Here is a 26,386-nt window from a genome sequence, read left to right as displayed (position 1 = left end):
ATAGAATACTATGAAAAATGTTACAAATTAATTGTTTCATTTTAATAAACAGGCAAAATGAAGGGAAGCCATAATGAAAGAAAAAGATAATATGAAAAAAGAATAGGCAGATGTGAAAAAGAACCAAAAGAACTTCTAGGAATAAAAGTTAAGTCACTGAAATTCATCTATCAATGAATTAAACAGATTAGATACAGCTAAAGAGAAAATGAGTGATTAGGAAAAGAAGTCTGAGAAAATTACTCAGAAGGTAGCAGAGAGGTAAAAAAAAAAAAAAAAAACCCCAAAAAACAGAAATATGAAAGAGAGGTTAAAGGACATGGAAAACAGAATATGAAGGTTTCACATGCATCTAAATAGGTGTTCCAGATAGAGGTAATGAAGAACATGTGGGAGAAGCAATTTGAAGATATAATATCTGAGAATGTTCTAGGATTAAAGTCAGACATGAGTCTTCAGAATAAAAACTTGGAAGTATCAACAACACTGAGAAAAAGAAATTGTAAGCAAACCAAAAGAAAAGATTATTACTTAATCAAAGAAGACGGTTTGACTGGTACAGACTTCTCATTAATAACGATAGATGTCAGATGAAAATGGAGTAACAGTTTTCAAATATTAAGGAAAATAACAACCAACCATGTATCTATATACAAGTTGAAATAAAATCACCTTCAAACAAAGATAAGAGGCTCAGAGACTGTCACTGAAAGGATTACTATAAGAAGAAACTTGAACCAGAAAGAAAGGATAGAATGTAAGAAAAAATAGCAAGTAGCAAGCAAAGAAACTGCTAAACGTATCCACTAGAAAAGTTAAAATCAGAAAAACTGATAATACCAAATGCTGGTGAGGATGTGGAATGACTAGAACTTGCATACATTACTGCTGAAAGTGCAAAATGGTACAACTACTTTGAAGAACTGTGTGGAGGTTTCTTATAATAAAAGATTAACCATTGATACAAGCAACAACATGGATAAACCCTAAAAACAGTATGTTAGGTCAAAGAAGCCAGGCACAAAAGGGTACATATATATGACTAAATCTATAGGAAAGAGACATACAGACAAAACTAATCTATAGTGATAGCAACCAGATACTGTAGTGGTTGTGGAGGTTGTGGGGTGGTGTGGGGGAAGGGAATTAAACAGGAAGAGACACAAGGAAACTTTCTCGGGGAATGGAAATGTTCTGTACCTTATTTTGGATGGTGGTTGAAGAGTAGATATTTGTCAAAACTCTTCAAATAGAATTCATTGAACTGTATGTTAATTATATCTTAATAAAAAAGAAATTAAGAAATGTGTTTTAAAATGCACTGGCTATTTTAAAATGGATATGGGAAGGGGAGGTTAAAAACAAAGTAGAATAATGACAACCATAGTAGCTACCACTTATTGAATGCTTACTATGTGCCAGGCACTGTTCTAAATGCTTTGCATCTATTAACTCATTTAATCTTTTCAACAACCCTGTGAAGTAGGTACTCATCCCCATTTTACATGTAAGAAAATGTGGCACAGAGAGGTTATATAACTTACCTAAGGTCACACAACTAGTGTGTGGCAGACCTGGGCTCCAAACTCAGGCAGTCTGGCTCTGAGGTCTATATTCTTAAAAATCCACTGCCTCTCTGAAATTAAAAATCAACAAGAACATGGAAGATGAGAGACGGAGAACTAGAGTTAGGATGTTCTAAGAGTCAAGGGGATGACAAAAATAATGATTAACTTTAGCTTTTAGCCTAAGTAAAGTATGTATGTTAACAGGTAAGGATATAAGGGAACAGAAACTGAACAAATATTTGCAAACAAGAGGTATAAAAGGGAATTAAGAAAATGTGATTAATACAATAGCAAGTGGAAAAGGGGGAAAAGAAAGGCAAAGAAAGTGTGGTAAATAGAAAAAAACTTAAGACGGTAGAAGTCAGCCCAAATGTATTAGTAATCACAATAAAGAAGCAGATTAAACTTTCCTGTTAAATGGCAGAGATTCTCTGATTGGATTCTTAAAAAAACCAGCCATATGCTACTTATAAGAGAATTAACGTGTAGGTGTGTTTACACTTAAAACAGTGCCTAGCACGTAGTAAATACTATATGTGTTAGCTGTATTATTATTACCAAGAAAGACTGAATTTTCCTCATTAAGTAGTTTTGAAACTAGCCATCTGACATGACAGCTAAAGTACCTACCTGTAAATAAACAGTTAAACTATATAATCTTTGTAGACCACTTTCAGGTACAGAATACCTGTTATTAAATAAATCTAATATATAATCATGAGGGATACATTAGTGATTTGGGGGCTACTGAAATGTACTATAGAGGCTAAACTACACTTTGTTGATCGCACAACTAAAATGTAAAAGCCTCTAACATATATTTTACTGTTTCCCCCTAACTCCCTTTGTAAGGAAGTTAAATGGAGGGGAGAGAACATAGCACTAAATATAATGTCACGAAAGCGTGCTTTTCAGAGTTAAGAAACTACAGTGGAACACAGCATGTTGGAATCTTTAAGTCTTCTAGACTCCTGTATAGAGGCAACCTAAATTATGTTATTAAGCACTTAACTGAAATCACTAGGCTTGGGAAAAGTGTCAAAGGTCCCAAGGGAAGAACATTTAAGTAACAAAAGAGCACCAGAAAGATGGATGTTCCTCAAAGCAACAATATTAAAGCCTCAAGAAAAGACTATACTGATATAGAATAAAGATACTTAGAAAGAAAAAACTTAATTGGCTGAACCAAGTGCTGCATAATGACCCAAAACACAAATGGGAATTCAACACAAAGTGGAAACTAGGCCAGTGTTCTAAAAGAAGCACAAAGATTTTATTTATTTATTTAAATTTTTATTTTGTCTACTTCCAAAAAGAATCTGAAAGTTTGAGGATTCTTTAAGTTACAAAGAAACAACAGTTACACACAGGGGGAAAAAAAAAACCCCAAAACCAGAAAAAGCACAAGTGAGAACTTAATCAGAGCTGGTAAGAAACATGGAATCCCTTCGATGAACAAGAAGGAAAGTAACACTAAAGACTTACAGTCTCTTATACACATCAGTTAATTAAATAGATGTTCTGAAATCCACAACTGCTGGCAATGTCCTCAGCAAGACACTCAAACAAAAGACTTTGCTGCCACTGCTGAAGGGTAAAAGACTCTTTTCTGGGCCTCAGGAACTGGACCTGCCATTCCCCAATTTACTGTAGTTATTTCCCCATAAGTCTTCAGCCAGCAATACACATATGTCAACTAACAACTATTTATGGGTCAATTGCCTACCAATTACTCAGCCCACTGCTAGGTGCTGTGTGGGAGCCAAGTGAAGTATAAAACAAGGTCCTTGTTCACAGAGAGCTTGTAATAAAGCTGACTCAACTTATTTCAACTGGAATGACTGAAAACAGAAGTCTTAAAAGGACTCAATCCACAAGAGACAAGAAGAGGGAAAGGAAGAAGAGAGAAGGGAAAAAAACAGATTGATCCCAGTGAGTGGAAAGGAAAAGGGAAGAACTGGAGTTGGTAAATGCAAGTTAGGTACAATTTCAACAGGTAAGGGTGAAAAGGGAGGGAGAGTGCTCTGGAATCATGTATGTGCATAGGCAGTTAGCACTGGACCCATTGGAAAGGCACTGGAAAGCCCTCCAGTAAGTTGCTGCCATCATTATTATGGACACTGGGCTGGCTAGGGTGGGTCTCCAAAAATACCCATGTAAGAGGAAATGTGGAACACTAGGCTGTCTAGGTTAGGGAGGCCAGAAAATGAGCAGAGGAACTTAACCTGCTTTGAGGGAGGGGCTCCTGAAATACAGCACAATTAAAGCAGAGGTATTCCAGTGACAGATGGCATGGTCTAATAGGGAAAAGTGACTAGCAATGGGAACGAAGAACAAGCATCCTATATATATTGTCTAATAATAAATAAAGCTCCGTAGGAGCAGAAGTTGGACACACATCTGCCTAGATTTCTATATCCCAATACCCAAGAAAGAAAAGCCATCCTAATACTTGATCAAGGGTCCTCCATTCCAGTTCTCCTAACAATTCTGCACTCTCCTTTGGGCACATCTATCTCATAGTCTGAGACATCTCTCATATGGCCTGGCTCAATGCAACCTTATCTGCTTAAAGTTTGTTTTGTTTTGTTTTTACTGTTGCTATTGATAATCCCTATCTCCAGAATATAATCTTTACTTCTCTCTTGATTTCTGGGCTCTGCTGGAACCAGAGAGCTGGAAGGGACCTTGGAGAGCCCTATTCATTGCTTTCAGCAAACAGAAGTTCATTACTTTATCCATCACGTACTCTTGTCGAATGACCAAATGACCTTAGTCCAATCCCTCCCCTTTTTAACAGAGGAAACTGAGGTCCTGAGAGGCTGAGTTGCTCTTTGATCCGAGTCAGCTTTAACCCCATGGCTATTTAGTATCTCACAAACAACCAGAATCAGGTGAAATAACAGGCACTCTCAAGTAATCAGAGCAAAGATCACACACTCAGAGACAAGAAATGGGGCATGTGCTACACACAAAAAGATGATTTAAAATGTAACGTATCTAAGGAATCAGCTAAGTTAAAAGAGAACCACTAGCAATTATTTCTGAGAATGCAAGGAGGATTGGTGAGGTTAGAAAAGGGTGACCGTAGCTTTTAGCAGGCCCACATTGCTCAAGTTCAAAAGCAGCTGTCATTTGGTTTCTTCTCTTACCCTGCGGGCCTGAAAGGCAGCAATGTATATAGCGTAAGGGATGGAGATTTTTGTATTTGATGCTCCTGGGTTCAGGCAGCACCTTTTTATATGTCTTGTCACTGTTGTTTCTAATATTATTATCATCACTATCATCATCATTCCATCCCAAATGCTAGTCTACTACTGTTACAATCTTCGAGATTTGTAGCAATACCTGAATGGCCTGTGTGCTTTCCTAAGGTACGTTCTGGTCATTGGGAAATCCAGGTAGCCAGAACAGCTCTGAAGAATTTCAGTACTGAAGATTCTAAAGCAGCTGAATCGGCCTAAGAGTCACCTTTGGGGATTTGGGAGGCTGCCTACCGAGCTCTATGGTACATATCAAGTAGGGATAATACCTTGCTATATTCTGGGATTTACACCTCATCCTTCCATTTACCTTTGTTTTACAGATGAAGACTAAGGCTCAGGGACGTTAAATGGCTTGTTAAGAGCCACAGAGCTAACAAGGGGCATAACTGAGCCCACGTCTCAATTCTCACGTCTTTTCTCTATAATGTGAAGGCCTCACTGGAGGCCAAGACTTAGCTACCACTTCTGCAGATTATTCTCCCTCCCAAGAGCTCAGTAGCCATTAAGAAGTATAGCTGTCAACTCTTGGTTACTTAACAAGTACACTTACAGTCTCACCCTGAGGGGAACTGTTTAGTGAGCCAACCACATCCACTGGCCCATCGGCTCAGGAGACTGTACTTTTCTCAATTACCAATTCATGTCTCGTGAACAGAGTTAGCCGTAATGGTATCCTGCTCTCTCTTTTCATATTCTATCAAAGATATTATTTATCAAATAATCACAAGAGCTACTAATAAGCACATTTTACATGTTACCCCCTTTAATACTAATAACCCAGCAAGACAGTTAAACCCAATTTATAATTAAGTCCCAACAGTGGAGGGGTTAAGGAACAGGCCCAAGATCACATACAAAATCAGTAGAGGAACTGAGTTTTGTTTTGTTTTGTTTTTTTTAGGAACTGAGATTTTAATCCAGTCTAACTGAGCCTTTTAAAGCTCATGCCCTTCTACCCACTAGAACAGTTTCTCATACTTTAGTGTGCATAAGAATCACCTGGGGATCTTGTCAAAGAAAAGATTCTGATCCAGGAGGTCTGCAGTGGGATCTGAATTCTGCATTTCTAATAAGCTCTGGGTTGACTCAGATGTTGATAGTCCAAGGAATCCTCTCTGAATAGCAAAGCACTATACAACATTGCCTGTTCTCAAATCACATTTTTTCACATCTAATTATTATCAAATATGTTTTAAGCAACCCTTCACCTCTAAAAAGTTCCAAGTCATCCTCAAAACCTTCCCTTTTGCACCTGCCCTTGCTCCAGTCAGAACAGCTTTAAGAATAAAACCTACAAAATACGGAGGATTCTAATAACCAGGCCTTAGGTGAATAGCTCTGTGGCCTGGCACCAACCAAAACTCCTTTAGAATGCATTCCAGCAACCCGGACTTCCAGGGCTAGACAAGCTTCCCCGGCTGCTGCCAAAGTAAATGGAGGTCAAACTGTTCCTGATCTAAAGTGGTCAACTGAACCTGGTTAAGCCTTGGCAGGTCCTAGGATGGTACAGCCAATCAATAAATGTATGCTGAACTGGACACAGTGAAGAGATCTGGGCTCATGACACCATATATGACCTACTGTGACATTTCCATTCTAACTACTACGCCCATCTGTCTTCCCCCACAGAACAGAACAACTCTGCTTGTCTTCCATAGCGTTCCATACCCAGATCCCCGAAAAGCTGTATCAAACAGCATTTCAAGGCCTATCTTCTCTTTGGTGGTATAAAGTCTAAAGATTAAGGCTTAATATTATGTGCTGCCTTGACAGCTGGTAAAATCAAGAAGGCCTCAAATGTCCTTACCACAAATTCCAGTACCCATTCTGCTCCCGTGGACAAGGTCCCCTAGCCAAACAATCCTCCTTATCAGAGGGGCCAGGCACTGTTCCTGTTTATTCCTGGGTAGTGGGTTTCAGTTCCCTGCCAGCCCCCAAAATTATTCAAACAAGCCAATCACATCCTCTGGCATAAACCAGAAAGCACCCGCCTTCTTCATACTACAAGCCTGCCTCCCACAGCCCCTGGTTGTTAACTCTGCTCCTGAGTACACCCTCTGTGTCCTCCTCTGGGGCTGTGAGTATAAACTGCTTTCAGTCTCATCTGCCAGTGTCCAGTGTTGTGTGCTTAGCCATCCCCACAACCCTAGGGTAGGAATCCCTCCCTCATCAACGAGGTGAAGAGGAGGTGATTAAAAATCGTTTTTTGCCCAATCCACTGATCTCTGCTCTTTTTCCTATCCTTGAATCTCTTGAATGCCTTTGGCAAGGTCTTTAACTACTCTATGATGGTAATGGTGTTCAGCATTTGTTCTAAGCTCTGTCCATACATTTTCCCACTTAACTCCCCAAACATCCCTATGAGGTAGACACCATTATTATCCCTAATACACAGATGAGGAAACTAATGTCCAAAAAGATTATGCAACTTGCCCAAGACCATACAGGTATTAAGCTAGAGCAAAGCTCAAATGCAGATCTACCTGGCTCCCTGTTCTTAATTACTACCTTAGTCTTGAGAGGATTTCTGGGCTCAGTGCTATCATTCCTCAACTCCTCTCACAGACAGAGATGTGCGGCTAGATGCCCTGACAGGATCACCTGCATTTGAGATGCCATGTCTTTTGCTGGTCTCTGCTAAAAGATGGATGGAAATGCGTATCTGGGAAACAGTGCTATTGGAACAGGCCAGCTGGCTTGCCAGGAAGAGACTGGCAAGAGACTTCCCTCGACGGCTTGAACTTAATTTACCAAAGGTCTAGTTTGGTTATCAACCTCATAGATACAAACACCCTATCCTGTAAAAGTCTCAAAATTAATCAGACTTGGGGAGTTTGGATAGTACTGTCTAAACTTATTGTAAAAGAGAAGAAATATAAATCAGAAAGTCAATTTGTTAGTTCATTTATTAGTGAAATATGCCTACTCTCTGCAGTCATCTGTGAAAAAATTCCAGCGGCAAGGTCAAGTATAATCAGAAAGCCTTTTAGGAATCACAGAAGAGACTACATCTCTCAACATTCAGTGGTGGCCTGGTGCATCTGTCTTTGCCATGGAAGCAAATGCTTGGGCCCCAGACTGGGCAGGTAGAGTCTGAGGGTCAATGTCCACTGCATGGGCACTGCCAACTGACATTCTGTCTTGTCCCTTCCAATACCAAGTTCCTGGACTCTTCTGCGGCTCCAGCCTCTCTTCTGATACAGTTAAACTTAGCTTTGTCTTTGAGGTGACCTTGTGCACCTCACTAATAGCACTGACCACATGCTAATTTTTCAGTCTCTCAGAATGTAAGGAGTGCCCTCTGGTTGCTCCCGCCCTCAGGCTTTTCTTCCGGTGCTCCAAACCTCTATCCACAGCAGATCAGGACTATTCCTCCTTCAAGGAGCCTAAGCCCAATGAAGCGCTCAACTCCGAACTTATCCACCTTCTAACTTCCATCTGGGTCATCTGCCTGACACCACTGTACCAGATTCAGTCCTTACTCCTTCTCCCTTGGTCCGCTCACCTCCTCCTTCCTTCCTCCCATGCACTTCTTCCACCTATTACTCTGCATTCCTTCAGGCCACTCTGCCACAGATCACTAAAACTTAAAAAAAAAAAAAATTATTTATCAATCACAAACATGAATGATTCCTGATCAGAAGGATAATAAAAATCAGAGAATTTTGCAACTAGAATTATCTGTAGAGACTATGTAATTCAGCCCACTCATTTTCCAGATGAAGAAACTGAAAGAAATTCAGTGACATGGCAAGTCACGTATCTAGGCAATGGTAGGGCCAGACCCAGGACCCAGGTTTCTGGCCTTTCAAGCTAGCACCTGAACCAAAGTACCAAACTCCTAAGAATATACAACAGGCCCTCAGTGGGGAGGGCTTCCTATGTATCTGACAGACTGGCAGCCACTAGCACCAGGCGTGTTATATGGTTTACTATCTTTTTCTTTGAATGTTGATTAAATATCAGTCATTGATAGAGCTTTCGATGAGAAAATAATTATCCTCAAGCCATAAAACTGCCCAAAAGTATCTCAGGGAATATATGATTGCAAATTTCCCAATCCACTGTCATTAGTAGAACTATAAGGGAGGTTTGTGACTTAACAAAAACAACAAAAACAAGGGACTTCCCTGGCGGCCCAGTGGTTAAGATTTCGCCTTCCAGTGCAGGGGGTATGGTTTGATCCCTGGTTGGGGAGCTAAGATCCCACATGCCTCCCAGCCAAAAAACCAAAACACAAAACAGAAGCAATATTGTAACAAACTCAATAAAGACTTTAAAAATGGTCCACATCAAAAAAAAAAAAAAACAATACAATTTAAGTAACGATTTAAGATATTTAAAAGATAATATATTCATGAATAACTTAACTAAGGTCAGGATGGAGAATGCCTTTCTATGCATAAAGGAAACAATAAATTTACAAGTGATCAATAGATTTGACTACATATAAATGAAAACTTCCCAAAAAACCACCACTAACAAAATTAAAAGATAAATGATAAACCAGTGAACACTTCATGTCATATGAAGTGAAAAATAAGCAGTTAATATTAGAGTAGAAAGATGATACAAAAATAAGAAAAAAATTAACATTTAAATTTTTTTAATGGACAAAGAAAAACAGATAATTCATAAAAGAAATAAACAGTCAATAATCCAATAAAAAGTTCACCCTGATGAATAAAGAAATACAAATTAAAACATTAATACTATTTAGGGGCAAGCAAATTGGAAAAGTTTTCAATGACAATATTTCATTGGGAAGCAGTGGTTTTAGACCATGGACTCTCATTTAGCAGACTTTGGTTTGAAGCCTAACTTGGACATTTACTCAGTGACCCTGGGCAGGTCACTTTAATCACCGTGAGCCTTAACGTCTTTACAGTTTTGGTGCGAAGATGAAAAGAGATAATGCATCTTAAATGTTTTAGCAAAGTGCCTGTCAACAGTAAATGCTCAATAAGTGTTAGCTATTATGATAAAAATAATATGTGTATTAATAAGGCAGGGAAGGGAGCAATGAGGTACCTACACAGTGCTGATGGGAGTGTAAACTGGTAAAAATCATTCAGGGAAGTAATCTAGTAAGTAATCTGCTCATCTAGAGGTATAAAAAATGTCCTTGGAGAGGGACATGAGAATTTGGGGGTACTGAGGAGGATATACTTTACGTGCACTGTTTGAATGTTTTACCAGGATGTGTTTTACAGAATATATCTGTAATATATATCAGTTGTATAATTACAGATTAAAAAAAGAATGAGAATCCTATGATATTAGAAGAAAAAAAATTGTTAATGTTTATTCCTTTAGACCACTTCTAAGTATCTATCTATAAAGAAATAATAATTAGAGATATAATAAAATATTTATGCACACTGTATTCAGAGCAATAGATTTAATGGTAAAAAACTGGAAACTTAGATGTATGAGATTTTTAAAGTAAACATGGTATACAGACATATTATAGAATATCATGTAGCCATTAAAAATCAGGCTTTCTATATGGTACCTACAGCACAAGTAACCAAAGGAAAAAAAATAAATTGTACTTCATCAAATTTAAAAACTTCTGTGTATCAAAGGACACTATCATGAAAGTAAAAAGACAATCCACAAAATGGGAACAAATATTCACAAATCATATTGATAAGGGTCTGGCATCCAGAATATATAAACACAGTATATCAGAATAAGGTATTCAGAACTCTTACAACTCAACAATAAAAGGACAAATATACCAATTTTAAAATGGGCAAAGGATCTGCACAGATATCTCTCCAAAGAAGATATAAAAAATGGCAAATAAGCACATGAAAAATGCTCAACATCAGTAGTCACTGGGAAATGCAGATCAAAACCACAATGAGATATCACTCCACACCTACTAGGATGCTATAATAAATCAAACAAACAAACAAAAAGTACAAGCATTGCTGAGGATGTGGAGAAACTGGAAATCCTATATGTCGCTGGTGGGAATATAAAATGGTAGCCCCACTGTGAAAAATAGTTTGTCAGTTCCTCAAAAAGTTAAATACAGACCCAGCAATTCCACTCCTAGGTATATACCCAAGAGAAATGAAAACATATGTCTACACAAAAACTTGTACATTAATGTTCACTGCAGCATTATACGTAACAGCCAAAAAGTGGAAACAACTCAAGCGTCCATCAACTGATAAATGGACAAACAAAATTGTGTTTATCCATACAATGGAATATTATTCAGTCATAAAAAGGAATGGAATAATGATAGTGCTACAAACATGGGTAAACCTTGAAAACATGCTAAGTTAAAGAAGCCAGACACAAAAGGCCACATAGGGTATGATCCCCTTTATATAAAATGTCTAGAATAGGCAAATCCATAGAGACAGAAAGATTAGTGATTGCTAGATGTTGGGAGGAGGATTAGGGAGTGAATGCTAATGGGTATGGGGTTTTTTTTTGGAGTGATGAAAATGATCTAGAATTAGAAAGTGGTGATAGTTACACAGACTTTGAATTGTACACTTTAAAACAGTAAATTGTATAGTATGTGAATTATATCTAAATAAAAAATTTTTAATTAGGCTCTTGAAGATGTTTAATAATGTGGTGAAATGCTCTCAACATACTAAAAGGAAAAAAAAAACAGGATGCAACTGTATATATAATTCCAACTTGGTTTAAAAATATATGTACATGCATATATACATTTACATTGAAAAAAACAGAAAATATATTAAAATGCTAATAGTGGTTATCCCTAGGTAGTATCACTATGGGGGACTTATTTTCTTCTTCATATATTTCAAATTTTTTCTACAGTAAACATGCATTATTTTTATAACCTGCAAATTAAAAAACCCAGGTAGGTTTGTCTGGCTTCAAAGCTAGTGTCATTTGCAACATACTATACGCTCATTAGACATTTATTTAGCTCCTACCATGTACCAAGCAAAGTTAAATAAGATATAATCTCTGCCCACAAGGAATTTACATAACTCTAGGGTGGGGTCTGAACCCAAGTCCATGGACTGGGAAGGGGAAGAGGCATCTATAATGCTCTTTAAGTTACTGGACACACAGTGTTATTCAACTGCACACTTTCTGGGAGACAGGTCATGAGCAGCAGTGTAGCTCAGTGGTTAAAGGCCGGAGCTAGAGCCAGACTACCTGAGTGTGAAGCTTGAATGCCCAATTACAAAGCGTGACCTTGGGAAAATCGCCTAAACTCCATGGGGCATAGCTTCCTCATCTACAAAATAGGGGTAATAATAGTACCTCTCTCACTGGGTTGTTGGAAGATTAAATGAATAAACACAGCTAAAGCACCAGCATCATATGCTGGGGACACAGCAAGTGCTCAGTAAACTGATGAGCTGCTAGCTGCCGGCATCAGCATCAGCGTCATCGTCATCGTCATCATGATCATCACTGCCACCACCTCACCACCATATTCTCAAGGAGGTAGAGACAGGAGATTAAGGACCACTAGAAAGGTTGTTTTTCACGTCTCAAAACTGGCAGCTAGCATCTGATTCTTGATAAGCCTATAATAACCATTACATTCAACTAATTTCTTTTTCCAGATTCTCTCAATCTCTAATGAAACTCTTCTTTTGAGGTGTTCAAAACAATGAGGCAAAACATCAAACTGTTTGGCATAACAAACTGCTTGTGTTCTCTTACCTTTTGTCTAATTCATAGAAACAAGCAATTTTTCAAGGCTATTATAACGGAAGGAGGCTTTGAGAGACTTATCTGCCTTTCCCCTGCCTTTCCAGGCCATGCTGCTCTGGTCCAGTAGTTCATCACCGATGACTCTTCACAGGTCAAACTGCAAAATCTCCTGAGCAACATATTCATCTAATGAGTGGCTGGGGATTGTGACTGCATTGCACCTAATGCCGACTCTTCCATCCTGCAGTCAAGACTCTCAACAAGCAATCATCACTTCAGTGCTTTCACATTCAACCTCTTAGGTGTTACAAAAGACCCTTGGCTTCATCACTGACACTTTTGTCCTGACCTGAAAATGTGGATGAGTTCTGAGTTTTCACCAATCTGATTATAATACACTTTTCTTCAGGGGGGAATAAATCTCAACCACACAATAGCAAATTCCAAAATCAAAGATACCCATCTAATGTAAAAGTAAAGAGCTCAAGAAACTGAAGAATACCAAAACAGGCCTTGTGACTCCAGAGGCTGTGTGCTTAACAGTAAAGGTTTAGGGCACAGGCTGTAGAGACAGCTCGCCCGCGGGTGAATCACAGCTCTGCCTCTCTTACCAGCTATACAACTTCAGGCAAGTTGCTTATCTCTCTGGGCCTCAGTTTCCTCATATGTAAAATGGGGGTAATATTAGCTTTATCTCATGGGGTAGTTGTAAGCATTAATAAGCCTCTGTTAGTGAGTCAATGCACATGAAGGGCATTTCCTATAACATTGTAAATATTCATTAAATGTTAAAAGGAAGCATAAAAATACACCTGCCAAAATATTTGTTTTTACAGTTTTGGGCTGTGTGATCAGTTCACAGATAAACTGTTTTTCGTTTTTTAAAATATTTATTTATTTATGGCTGCGTTGGGTCTTCGTTGCTGCACATAGGCTTTCTCTAGTTGCAGCGAGAGGGGACTACTTTTTGTTGCAGTGTGCAGGCTTCTCATTGCGGCGGTTTCTCATTGTGGAGCACGGGCTCTAGAGCGCAGGCTCAGTAATTGTGGCACACAGGCTCAGGAGTTGTGGCTCGCAGGCTCTAGAGCGCAGGCTCAGTAGTTGTGGCGCACAGGCTTAGCTGCTCTGCAGCATGTGGGATCTTCCCGGATCAGGGATCCAACCCGTGTTCCCTGCATTGGCAGGCGGATTCTTAACCACTGACCACCAGGGAAGTCCGATATACTTGTTTTTAATCACTCTGCCTCATCACTTATATAAGTTACATATGTATCTTCTATATACTGTATGTCAAATATTACATAATTTTTTTTAAGCGAATGGCTGTATTTTTTCTTTTTTTTTTTTTAATTAATTTATTTATTTATTTATTTTTGGCTGTGTTGGGTCTTCGTTTCTGTGTGAGGGCTTTCTCTAGTTGTGGCGAGCGGGGGCCACTCTTCATCGCGGTGCGCGGGCCTCTCACTGTCGTGGCCTCTCTTGTTGCGGAGCACAGGCTCGAGACGCGCAGGCTCAGTAGCTGTGGCTCACGGGCCTAGTTGCTCCGCGGCATGTGGGATCTTCCCAGACCAGGGCTTGAACCCGTGTCCCCTGCATTGGCAGGCAGATTCTCAACCACTGCGCCACCAGGGAAGCCCCCATAATTTTGTAAAAAGAATTTACAGACAATCACATTGCTAGTTTCACAGCTGAGTCAAGCTAGGAAAGGGAGAGGGTTAGGCCTCTCATAACAGCATGCTGGACTATATAATGTGAGAGATTCCACACAAAGCCTTTAACTCACTGAAAATTAATCGGAGATACAAAGAACTTTTGAAATCACCTGCTCCAATTCCCTCATTTGTAGATGAAGAAACCGAGGCCCTGAGAAGTGTTTTAAGATCTTCCAGTTCACTAATAACAGAAATCAGACTCTTCTGTTAACTATGACTCACATATATATTTTTTAGGTGGAAAGCAATGAGGAAGACACTATGGAAAGGGGGAAAAGAAAGACATAGTTTGGAAGGGTTAAGGTAGCAACCTAACAATGGGAGCTAACATTTTATGAAGATTTATTATATCCCGGACACTGTGACAAGCATTTTGCATGGGTGCTCTTATATAATTTTTGCAAAACCTGGGAGGTAGTTACTATTATTAACTCCACTTTAACTGAGAAAGTGGAGACCTAGAGAGATTAAATGACTTGCCCCAAATCATAAAGCCAGTGAGCAGCACAGTCAGTAAATGAACCCACGCTGTCTGACTCTGGAAGCCGGAACCTTTACCACTGGATATTGCCCAAGCTTAAGAATTTAAAAAGCAGTGAAGCTCCTGATCCTTGAGTCTCTCTCCTGCTTTTTTGGTAACTTCTCTGTTCAGAGGCAGTGCAAAGATACGCAGTAAATGAAGTAGTTTTTAAGGAAGAACAGATGACCTGGATTGAGAGCCTACTTATTCCCCGCTATACGAGGCAGCATACACACATTACTCTGGCCCCCTGACTTGCCCAAGGCCATACAGCTGGTAACAACAGTGCCACTGGGGGAGGTGGAGCCCATGCCGTCCCAGCAAAGCTCCAAGACCCATTTCCCAGCCTAGTCAGTGGACAGTGTGTGCTAGTCTGTCCAGCAGATCTTTACTGAGCTCAGCCAAATGGCCTTAACTGGCTCGGAACTACACAGGGACGAAACCAGCAAACCCCCTGCTCTCAAGGAGTTTATGGCACAGCTGGGAAGAAGAGGCCACTTTCAGCTTAAAATCCTTCTTTTCTTTTCTTTTTTTTTAACATCTTTATTGGAGTATAATTGCTTTACAGTGGTGTGTTAGTTTCTGCATTATAACAAAGTGAATCAGCTGTACATATACATATATCCCCATATCTCCTCCCTCTTGCATCTCCCTCCCACCTGCATCTCCCTCCCACCCTCCCTATCCCACCCCTCTAGGTGGTCACAGAGCACGTAGCTGATCTCCCTGTGCTATGCGGCTGCTTCCCACTAGCCATCTGTTTTACGTTTGGTAGTGTATATAAGTCCATGCCACTCTCTCACTTCGTCCCAGCTTACCCTTCCCCCTCCCCATATCCTCAAGTCCATTCTCTAGTAGGTCTGTGTCTTTATTCCCGTCTGTCTTACCACTAGGTTCTTCATGACTTTTTTTTTTTTTCCTTAGATTCCATATATATATGTGTTAGCATACTGCATTTGTTTTTCTCTTTCTTCTACATTGTAGTTAAGCAGCAGAAGCACCGAAGAGTCTATGGAGCCCCAACTTCCTGTGAGACTGTCCTATTACCCTACTCAGATCACCCAGCCTTCAGGACACTTCTGTGTATATTTCATACATGAACTCCATTCTCCTCTCCCCTTAGTACTGTAAGCTTTTTCTCTTGCCTTTGAAGAAGTGGGAATTATTTTCATCTCTATCTTTCTCCCATCCATCACCAGGGATTATGACAAGAAGGTTAACTTAAGGAACTAACATTAAAAAAAAAAAAAGCAAAAGAGGATAACCTCTCTATTGTCTTTAACGTTTGGAAAGAGCTTATGGGATACCATAGTGTTTGCTCAAAAATGTTCAAAGAAATACATGGAAATCTTCATTTTCTGCTGCCCAGGAAAAAAAAAAAAATCCAGAACTCTAGGGGCCAATTATTCTGCTGTCTTGGACTTTGACCTTAGAAAGTCTCCCTCTGGTTTAAATCTGACCAGAACTGAGGGCAGTTGACAGCAGAGTACCAGCTATAAGAGCAGCTTGTGTCTAGGTGGTCAAATTTAATGACTGCCAGGGCTTCTGAGCATCATTCAGAAGTTATAGTACCGTACCAAACCTATGGGCTAAATGAATAAGAGCAGCAAGTTTCACTGTTGTTTAAATTTATAAGTTCTTACTATGTTCCCAACAGCATGCTAGGAGCTGGGTACTCAAAACAGTGACAGGCCTTTAAAAATGAACTAAGATCAGATTGCACTAATAAAACTAGATAAAGAGAAGGCAGAGCAAAAGCAGAGAACATAAGAGAAGCAATAAAGAGGGAGAGAGAGGAGGGATTACTGTTTGCAAACAGTAGAAGTGAGGGAAATATTTGTGATGTGAATTAGAAGGGAAGACTAATATAATACTACTACCAGTTAAAGTTTAGAAGAGTAGCTCTTGACCATCTCCCTTGCTTCTGCTTTTCCCTGGCCAGCTGGAGTTTAAAATTTTAAAAACAATCTTAATAAGGAGCTAAAAAGAGTTGGGTTCTACACCTGACTTTAGCTCTGTAACCTTGAGTTACTTAATCTTTCAAAACCTGTTTTCTCAAGTGCAAAATGAGTGAACATGTATATGGGAGCTCATAATGCTATTCTCACTTTTATGTTTGAAATTTCCATAACAATTTTTTAAATGGGGATAATAGTATCTATTGCTTAGTTGCTGTGAGGATTACAAGAAATTGTGTAAAACACTTAGTACAGTGCCTGGCACTTTTTAGGTGTTCATTAAATGCTAACTATTATTATCAACATGGTATTTTTTAAGTTCTGGGATGGGGATAAGGAGGAGAGCAAAATGCTATGAATCAGTGAATTAAGGCTACAGACTGCAGACTTAGGAACAACTGTGGAAGGAAAACCTTCCCAAATATAGCTCTTATAGGCTTCTCACTCTTTTATTCACTTTGCTTTTCCCCTTACTGCTTTATTCATTCCATTCAACAAATATGTACTGACTGCCTACAGTATGCAGGACACAGAGCTAGGTACTGAGAATGGGAAAGAGAGGAAGACAGACAACAGAAGGGGTTTTGAGGGGACAATATAATGCGATGGGCTTTTGGAGGAGGGTACCTATGAACCACCAGAAACAATATGCAAAAATTTTTGAGTATGTGGGTGTATATAACTTCTCTGAGAAGTTCTGGAGGGATTCTTAAAGGAATTATTTATTTTTTTAAAAAGTTAAGAATGAAAGTCTAATAAACTGAGCAAGAAGCAAACAAACTTTATATAAGGAAAAACATAAAATACTCTTGAAAAATCACAAAAGTAGCCTTGAGCAAATGGAAAGACAGACCGTGATCTTGGATAGAAATATTCAACATCATAAAGATGTCGGTTCTGCCTAAGCTAATTTATAAATTTAACATAATCTCAGTAAAAATACCATCAAGTTGTTTCATCCGGAAATTATGCAAATTTATTACAAAGCTCATATGGCAGAATAAACAAGCAACACAGCCAGGAAAACTCTGAAAAGGAGCAATATGAAAAAACTAGCCCCTCCGGACAGTAAAACAAATTACAAAGCCTCTAAAATTAAGATAGTTTTGTAATGGCATATGAATTGACAATCAATGGAACAAAACAGAAAATCCAGTAGGAAACCCAAATGCACATAGGAGTTTGGTATCTGCTAAAGACAGCATCTCAAATCAGTGGAGAAAAGATAAGAGCTTTTAATAAGTAGTGCTGGGACACCTGGCTGGCCACTGGAAAAAAGATAAAATTGGATCCTTCCTCAAACCAAATGCCAAGATAAATTCCAAATGGATCAGTCTTAGATACTAAAAAAAAAAGAAAAAAGAAAAAAAAAAGTGAAACCATGTATGTACTAGAAGAAAACATTAATGAATTCCTCATAAGTTGAGAGTGGCACAAACTTCCTAACTCTGACTCAAAATCTAAAGTAATACACTGTAAGACTGATCATTATGACTAGGTAAAGATGTAAAACTTTTGTATAGCAATAACACTACATATGTAAAGTCAGGCATGTGACAAACTGGAAAAAATATTTTTATAACTTATACCACAGACATTGGGCAGATATTCTGTAACTCACAAAAGGAGAAAACAAAATTAAACTATACTGAAATGTTATTTCTTACCTAACAAACTGACAAAACCCCAAAACTCTGGCAGCAAGACTCAAGAGAAACAGAAAAGAAGGGTCAGGCATGAAATAAAAACTTCTATGAATATACCTTGTTGTATAGTTTTGATCTTGGAAACATGTAAATGGTTTTCATAGTTAAAAAAACAAAATTAGATTTTTAAAATCAATTCTTAAGTTTTAAAACAAATGGGTCTGTTTATCAAGTTGGTGGCATAACCACATAGAGAAAATAATTACATGAAGTGACTTTAGGACAGTGTTTGACTATACAACTCAAATAGCATATATTCTAAGGACAAAAGGAACCACATAGAAAACGAAAACAACGTTCAGTAATCTAATGGTCAGGACAGACAGCGCATTGCCACTTGCCTGGTTAATAACATGGCCAGGGAAATCCAGAGAGAAGGAACAGCCCGAAAGCCCCAGAGCATGGCCCACGGTCCAGGAAGGGTGAAGTTCCATGTTGCCCATTGAGTGTCAATGACTGACGCTCAAGTAGAAGGGTAAGAGGGGAGTGGAGAAAGCGCTAAGAGTTGAGGCTTGAGGTGGGCACAGCCAGGGCTTGAGGGCAGCCCAAGCCATGCCAAGGAACCACACAGAGGGCAGGCAAGCCATCTTGGAGTTTTAGCCTGGAGAGTAAGGTGTTCCGCTCTGTGCTTTATAAAGATCACTGGCAACAGTGCACAAAATAGATTGGATCGGAACAAAGGTAGAAAGCTGGCTGGCCAGCTACAGACTGCTGCCGCAGTAATCCAAGACAAGAGATTACAGTGGCTTTAGCCAAAAGAGAAAGGGGGCATCAACAGGCTCGCAGTCTAAAAAATGTGTGCCATTGTGGGTGGGGAGTGGAAGGGGGTGGAGAGTTGAGAGAAGGGGAAGAACACTGGGTGACTCCCGGGTTTCTGCCTCTGGCAGCTCCGTGGTCCCATCCCCTGAGACCAGGAACCCAAGAGAAGTACCGGGTGGAAGAAAACTGCGAAGGTCACTGCTGCCAGAGCCCCTAGTGGGGGCAGGGAGCTAAGGGAGTCAAGAAGGAAGACCCAACTGTCAGGCCACAGTCCTAGAAAGCCGAGAAACAGACGAAACTGCAGAGTTAGATTACCTCTTGTAAAATTTTCTCACAGTCAGAAATAGAATCATATACTGTTCATTTTTGGTTTTTATATTAAAAAAAAAAGTCAAGTAACCAGTATTTGGAGCCTCAAAAGCTATTATTCACACTTATAATCCTCTGTTTCTAATCTCCCTCAACCTAGTTGGGCCCTTTCCTTCATAAAACATGCCCTATTGTATGTCCCAGAACCAGATTCTAGAGCTTATATATAGCAGAAGTCACTCATGCAAACACCTTCAGGGGTCAGACAGATGTAAAATCTCTCATGTTTAAATGTAAGCAACGAATTGGTAAACACAACACGGGCCAAACTCTGGCCTAAGCCATTTTCTATTGAGATCCCATTTTTACAAAATATCCTAACATAAAGATTTAAAAGATATTTCCTTCCTTTTTTTTTTTTCCTTTCGGGTACTAATAAAACCAGAAATTACATCACAAACTGACTTTTTCAGCGGTCCTAATATTAGACAAGTTCTGAGATAAGTTTGGTTTCAAAATAGCAGCTCTACTGTCACAGACACAGAGGGTCTCCAGGACAAATGCAGGGGAAGCATCCTCGCCTCCTGTCTCTGCTTCCTTGAATCTATCCCTCTCCTCCTCTCTCCCTTTTAACCCTACTTTCCTAACCCTGAGGAACTGACTCCACCTGCAAAAAGCTGATGCCTAGAGCCAAAGTACTGGGCTTCTACTACTCTTCCTTTCACCTGTCAGAAGAAACAAATACGTTCATCTGCTAACCAGGCTGTGGAGACAACATGTCCCCATTTCACCAGTCTCATGTAAAATAACGACAATGATCTCTAAGGTATCCCTGAAGCACCTCATTGGGTGAATGCCTATATTATACACAAACATTCAACTATCTTTGACCAGTTTAGACAGGAAACAAAGCAAGAAAAGATACTTTTACATCTTTGAGGTCAAGGTCACAGAGCAATATAAAGTACTAGTTTTAGGGGGATTCTCCTCACTGTTTCAGTTCAGTGGTGTTACATGTTCATTGTTGGCTCTGTACCTTTTGAAGGGTCAAGGACCCCTCTGAGACCTGACTGCAGTACAAGCATACCATAAAATACCATTTTATTGTGCTTTGAAGACAGTGCACAATTTTTACAAATTGAAGGTTTGTGGCAACCATGCATTGTCAGACGATGGTTAGCATTTTTTAGCAATAAAGTATTTTCTATGTGACTCGCTTTATTACAATATTCACTTTACTGCAGTGGTCTGGAACTGAACCCGCCATATCTCCAAGCTATGCCTGTAATGGGCTCTCTTCCCAGAAAAAAAAATGGCATTCACACAAATCTGCAGGCAAATTCAAAGGATTCATGGATCCCTTGCAACTTGACCATTTACCCCAGACTAACAAGCTGATGTGGATCAGCAATAACATATTTACTTTATCTATGGAAATGAAATACTTGATGTCATGATTTTGAGGATATGGAGTTAAATAAAAACATTAGGGAAATGTAAGGAAAGACAGCTTTCTTTCCCTACCTTTCTCTCCCTTGAGAGCTGTAGGAGTCTTAAAACTGCACACTCTCTGCAAATGAAATACCGCACCCTCTGCATGACTTAAAGAAAGTGACAACCTCATCTCTGAATTTAAATGCCTTAATATTTAATTCTTTCCTCTATTTGGTTATAGCTTGCTTTCTCCACATTATCAAGATGATGGCTTTAGAAGGCAGGCTATTGGAGATCCAGAAAACAATATATCCCAATTCAGTTTCCTTGTGAAAATCAAAGAGCTCACTCTCTTGAAGAGTTGAAAGAGGCTGAAGGGTCACTGCTTCCCCCCAGGGTGCTGGTACAGGCAGTACTCCAGAAGGGTAATGTAAATACTCAGTATGAGGCAACAGGGCATACCAATTTGTTTTTCAATCTGTTTTATTTCAGTTCAAAGCACCTTTGCAGATAGATAGTCCAGGAAAATAAGCCACACTTTGGTTATACCCAGTCTTCCTCAATCTCCAAAAGCAGGTGAGTATTGCCAAAGTGTGGCTTGTTTCCCTGCGCTGCCTGTCTGCAATGATGCTTTGAACTGAAATAAAATAGATTGAAAAACAAATTGGTATGCCCTGGCTCTTCCTGCAGTTTTATATTATCCTTCAAAGCTAGTGTTACCACCTACTCTTTACTGGAATCCAACAGACCCAAATCACAGAGTAAAACTGAAATACTTTAAATGTGAAGGTCCCACCCAAACCTAAAATAGCAATTTAATTCAGGGCTTGTTGGTTAACATTGCATTAACATGCCACTCTCCGTCCAGTTCCTTGCTCCATTTGCTGGGCTGAATTACATCTTCTGATGACACATGCAATATGGTTACTGGATACAGTTTAAAACAAAACTTGACACTGCTGACCTTCCTATATGGTTTGCTCAATTTATTACTGCCTCTGTAATTTTTCACGTTCATGAGCCCAAACATCATCATTTATTTCTACCTATTCAAAAAGTCTACCTGCTTTAAAGCATGCAACATTCTGCTTAAAGTATGCAACATTATCTTCAAAACTTTTAGAGGAAACCCCAAATCATTTGCAAACAAATTCTAAAATTACTACCAACTAGAAGAAGCCTATCATTTTCTTAGAATGAAGGAACGCAAATAGTTTCAAGCTTAAAACACTAAAATGATGAAAAACGCTCTCCATAGACAGTTGTATAATTTTGTGTAAAAAATTAAATCCTATTTGGGAAAGCTCCTCTCTTAACAAAACATTAAGAAAAAAATAAGATCTGTTCTCCTCCCCCCAAAGATAGAAACACACACACATATACCCATGCACACATCCCCCCCACACACACACCCCCTCATCTGTAACATACTTCTGAATTTTTGTTATTATTTATCACTTTAAGTAGGTTTCCATTTGGGGTCAAATTTGGTTAGTTTTCTCTAATTGGAATTCAGCAATATGTGTGTAACAAAAAGAAAACACACAACAATCCTTTGAGAAGGTACCATTATCCACATTTGACAAATTAGACAATAACCTGTAACTGGCCCAAGAGCACGCAGCTCTATCAGCAGTAAAGCTGGGTACAGGGCCGGGACTCAGAGCACAAGACTGTGAAACACAACACATTCACTGGCTTCTTTCAGTTCTGTAACTCTCCAAGTTCTTGCCAGCTCACAGTCTCTGAACCTACCGAAAAGTTCTTCCTCTCCAATTCTCTACCCTTTCCCTTCCTTTGGACTGGATTCTGGTCACTCAACAAGTTTCAGCTTAAACTACCCAGAAGAGAGGTCTTTGGGGACTACCCTGGTAATAATAGGTGGTCTCCCAGGTCAACACTGTTTCGTTTGCTTTATAGCTGTTGCCACAATCTGGAGTAACTTTGTTACCTCTTTACTGTGTTAAGACACTCGGTTTTGGGTCCCTGTTTCACCCTGATAATCATAGTCACAGTGGTGCCTGGTAAATAGCAGACACTCAAATATTTGTTCATTGAATGGCCTGGATTTATTTACTATTTACCAAATACCAGGTTGTGGGCACTGACTAGCAGCTGATACAAGAAGAGGTGAAGTGTGGTCCCTGCCCTTCAAGACCTCCCAAGTTAGTAGGAAAGATAACAAACAGATGGAATAATTCAGGGTGGTTAGTGTGATCAGTTTAGGTTCAGATCCCAGCTCCCTTATGCATTAGCTATGTAACCTTGGTCATCTCTCCTGATTCTGTTTCCTCATCTTTAAAATGGGAATATTAATACTACCTATGTCATAGTGTTGGTGTGAGGATTAAAAGATAAGCCATGGAAATAAAGCACACAGTGAAGTCCTTGGCACACAGGAATCACTCAATAAATATTAACTACTAATTTTATTATTATGATGCAATGACAGCTATATATGAAATTATCTTTGTTTATCTGTATGCCACCTGTCCAAGCCCCTACAGAATTTAAATTCCATGGAAGGGCAGAGATTACATTGATCTTGTTCACCACTGTATTATCAGGGATTTGAATCATCGCTAGTATATTCTAGGTGCTCGACAAATACTGAATGATTCAACAAATGTATGCATGCAAGCATGGGTGTTCTGAATCTATTTGTTAGTTAAATTAGTGATGAATAGTTAGGTTTGGGAACAACTCTTATAAAAGAACAACGTCTACTAAATAGACATGTCTCCAAAGAAGATATACAGATTGCCAACAAACACATGAAAGGATGCTCAACATCATTAATCATCAGAGATATACAAATCAAAACTACAATGAGGTATCACCTCACACCAGTCAGAATGGCCATCATCAAAAAGTCTACAAAATAAATGCTGGAGAGGGTGTGCAGAAAAGGGAACCCTCTTACACTGTTGGTAGGAATGTAAATTGATACAGCCACTATGGAGAACAGTATGGAGGTTTCTTAAAAAACTAAAAACAGAACTACCATATGACCCAGCAATCCCACTACTGGGCATATACCCAGAGAAAACCGTAATTCAAAAAGAGTCATGTACCACAATGTTCATTGCAGCACTATTTACAATAGCCAGGACACGGAAGCAACCTAAGTGTCCATAGACAGATGAATGGATAAAAAAGATATGGTAAATATATACAATGGAATATTACTCAGCCATAAAAATAAACGAAATTGAACTATCTGTAGTGAGGTGGATGGACCTAGAGTCTCTCATACAGAGTGAAGTAAGTCAGAAAGAGAAAAACAAATACCGTATGCTAACACATATATATGGAATCTAAAAAAAAAAAATGGTTCTGAAGAACCTAGGGGCAGGACAGGAATAAAGATGCAGACGTAGAGAACTGACTTGAGAACACGGAGAGGGGGAAGGGTAAGCTGGGAAGAAGTGAGAGAGTGGCATGGACATATATACACTACCAAATGTAAAACAGATAGCTAGTGGGAAGCAGCCGCATAGCACAGGGAGATCAGCTACGTGCTTTGTGACCACCTAGAGGGGTGGGATAGAGAGGGTGGGAGGGAGACACAAGAGGGAGGGGATATGGGGATATATGTATACGTACAGCTGCTTCACTTTGTGATACAGCAGAAACTAACACACCATTGTAAAGCAATTATACTCCAATGAAGATGTTAAAAATAAAAAATAAAAATAAAAACAACGTCTAAATTAGGAAGTGGGGTGTGGCAGAAGTTTGATGATTTAGCCAAGTAGAGAAAATTTTCAGTTGAGGCTGTAATTAAAACTCCACAAGCCTACAAAGATTTGGATTCGATTCCAAGGAAGAACCAATAGTCCCAGTTTGAGAGATGTGAAAGAATGAAGTCCAAGCAGAACGACATGGGTCCCCAGGCAGGGCGCTCCCAGGGAAGAGCTCAATTTGCCAGACCTATAATCTATTACACTCTTAAACAGCTTAACCTCTCAGAACCTGGGCTTCCTCCTCTTACTCAAAACAGACACGGACACTTCTAAAAAGTTGTTGGTACAAAAAAGCTGTGTATGAATATAAATAAGCAACTGGCTTACCGTAGGCGCTCGGTAGAATGGTATTATTGTTATTCAAAGTAGGAGAAACAATTCCATTTTGAATAATACACCAATAAGACCAGAAAAGGTAATGGAAGCCAGAGTGGTTGGTCAAATAAAGAGCTCTGGGTGCATAGGGCAGTTGTAACTCGAGTTTCCCACTCCGTGAGAAGGGACCTGAGGAATCCCTGAAGGACAACACCGACCCAGTGTACTTGTGTCTAGAGCTGGGGCCGCCACAGTTTTTCTGTGAAAGGCCAAAAACATTTTCGGCTTCGTGCGCCAAGGGATCAAAGCCATCAGATATCTGTTGCAACTACTCAACTTTGCTCTTGTAGAAGGAAAGCAGCCATAGGCAATACATAAACCATGAACACGGCTGTGTTCCAATAAAACTTCATTTACGTACATCAGAATCTGATTTCATACAACTGTCACAAATTATGTGAAATATTCTTCACAGCCATTAAAAAAAATGTAAAACCTTCTTAGCTCCCGGCTAACAAAAACGGGGGAGGGGTGAGGGGCGGATTTGGCCCAAGACCCTAACTTGCCAGGATCCCGGGGTCGGGATTTGGCGGGAGGGGAGGAGGGGTGAAAGTGCGAGAAGCAGCTGCGAGGAGTGGCCTCCGATCGCGCCGAGTAGCAGGCGACGAGGGTTGAGGGCAGGTCCCAGGCGGAGAACAGGCCCCAAGCGGGGACTAGGCCCGGCCGAGTGTCCCGGCCGGGACCCCGAGGCCTCTCCCCGCCACAGACGACAGCGGAGCCTGCGCTCAGGGTGTGGGCCGCCCTAGGGCTCCACGTCCCGGGGCGGGGAGAGACGGCCGGGACTTGGCAGAGCGCAGCGGACTTCGCCACGCCGAGGGGTCTCTGTTCGCCCCTCATTCGGGGCGCCTCTTAGGCCACAGCTGCAAAAGGGGTCTCCACGCTGAGTCCCAGCCCCGTTTCTATGGTTACCTGTTCAGCACCGATTCAAACTGCGGTTCTTTATTGACAGCGCCATAAAGGACACGAACACTCCTGCCCGAAGGGAACAATAAAGCTTTCTCCATTCAACAGCGCCAGAGACGCCAGCAAGCGGCCATTTTAAGGCCGGCGCGGAAGGGGTATAAGCAAGGAGGGGGCGGCCCGGCCTGCCCCGCGCGCCACAGTCACGTGCTGGGGGCGGGCCTCACGGGGGCGGGGCGCACGCTCTCCACCAATGCTAGCACGCTGGGACAAACCCGTTGCTAGCCGCTTCTCTGACCTCTGACCCTTGACCAGTCCTTCCCCTCCCCACACTCCCTTAGGAAAGTTCTAATGGGTTTCTACCTTCCCTCGCCCGGGCAGCACTAAAGTTGCGATCTTATCTCAAACAACGGCAGAGAAGTAGGCACAAAAGATTTCTTTCCATTTTTCCAAAACAAGTTC

General features: G+C 40.2%; 1 protein-coding gene across 4 annotated transcripts in view; it reads right to left on the bottom strand.

Annotated features, from left to right (window-relative positions):
- ZBTB40 (zinc finger and BTB domain containing 40) overlaps window positions 1–26,073 on the bottom strand; it is an 83,120-nt gene extending 57,047 nt beyond the window's left edge. Inside the window, exons 1-3 of one of the 4 annotated variants that reach the window (XM_057556296.1) lie at window positions 25,934–26,066; window positions 8,340–8,420; window positions 1,545–1,636 (exon numbers count right to left, since the gene is read on the bottom strand). The gene's annotated coding sequence lies outside the window, so the exon portion shown is untranslated. Of the gene's footprint in view, window positions 1–1,544; window positions 1,637–8,339; window positions 8,421–25,933 lie in introns of all 4 variants that reach the window. The other 3 variants (XM_007175085.3, XM_057556317.1, XM_007175086.2) reach the window with 3 other exon arrangements.
- Window positions 26,074–26,386: the final 313 nt, after the last annotated feature.

Source organism: Balaenoptera acutorostrata, chromosome 1 (assembly GCF_949987535.1).
Source record: "Balaenoptera acutorostrata chromosome 1, mBalAcu1.1, whole genome shotgun sequence".
In the NCBI taxonomy this organism is placed as follows: domain Eukaryota; kingdom Metazoa; phylum Chordata; class Mammalia; order Artiodactyla; family Balaenopteridae; genus Balaenoptera; species Balaenoptera acutorostrata.
The sequence above is the reverse complement of the archived record's forward strand: the minus strand, read 5'-3'. Positions and strand labels throughout refer to the sequence as shown.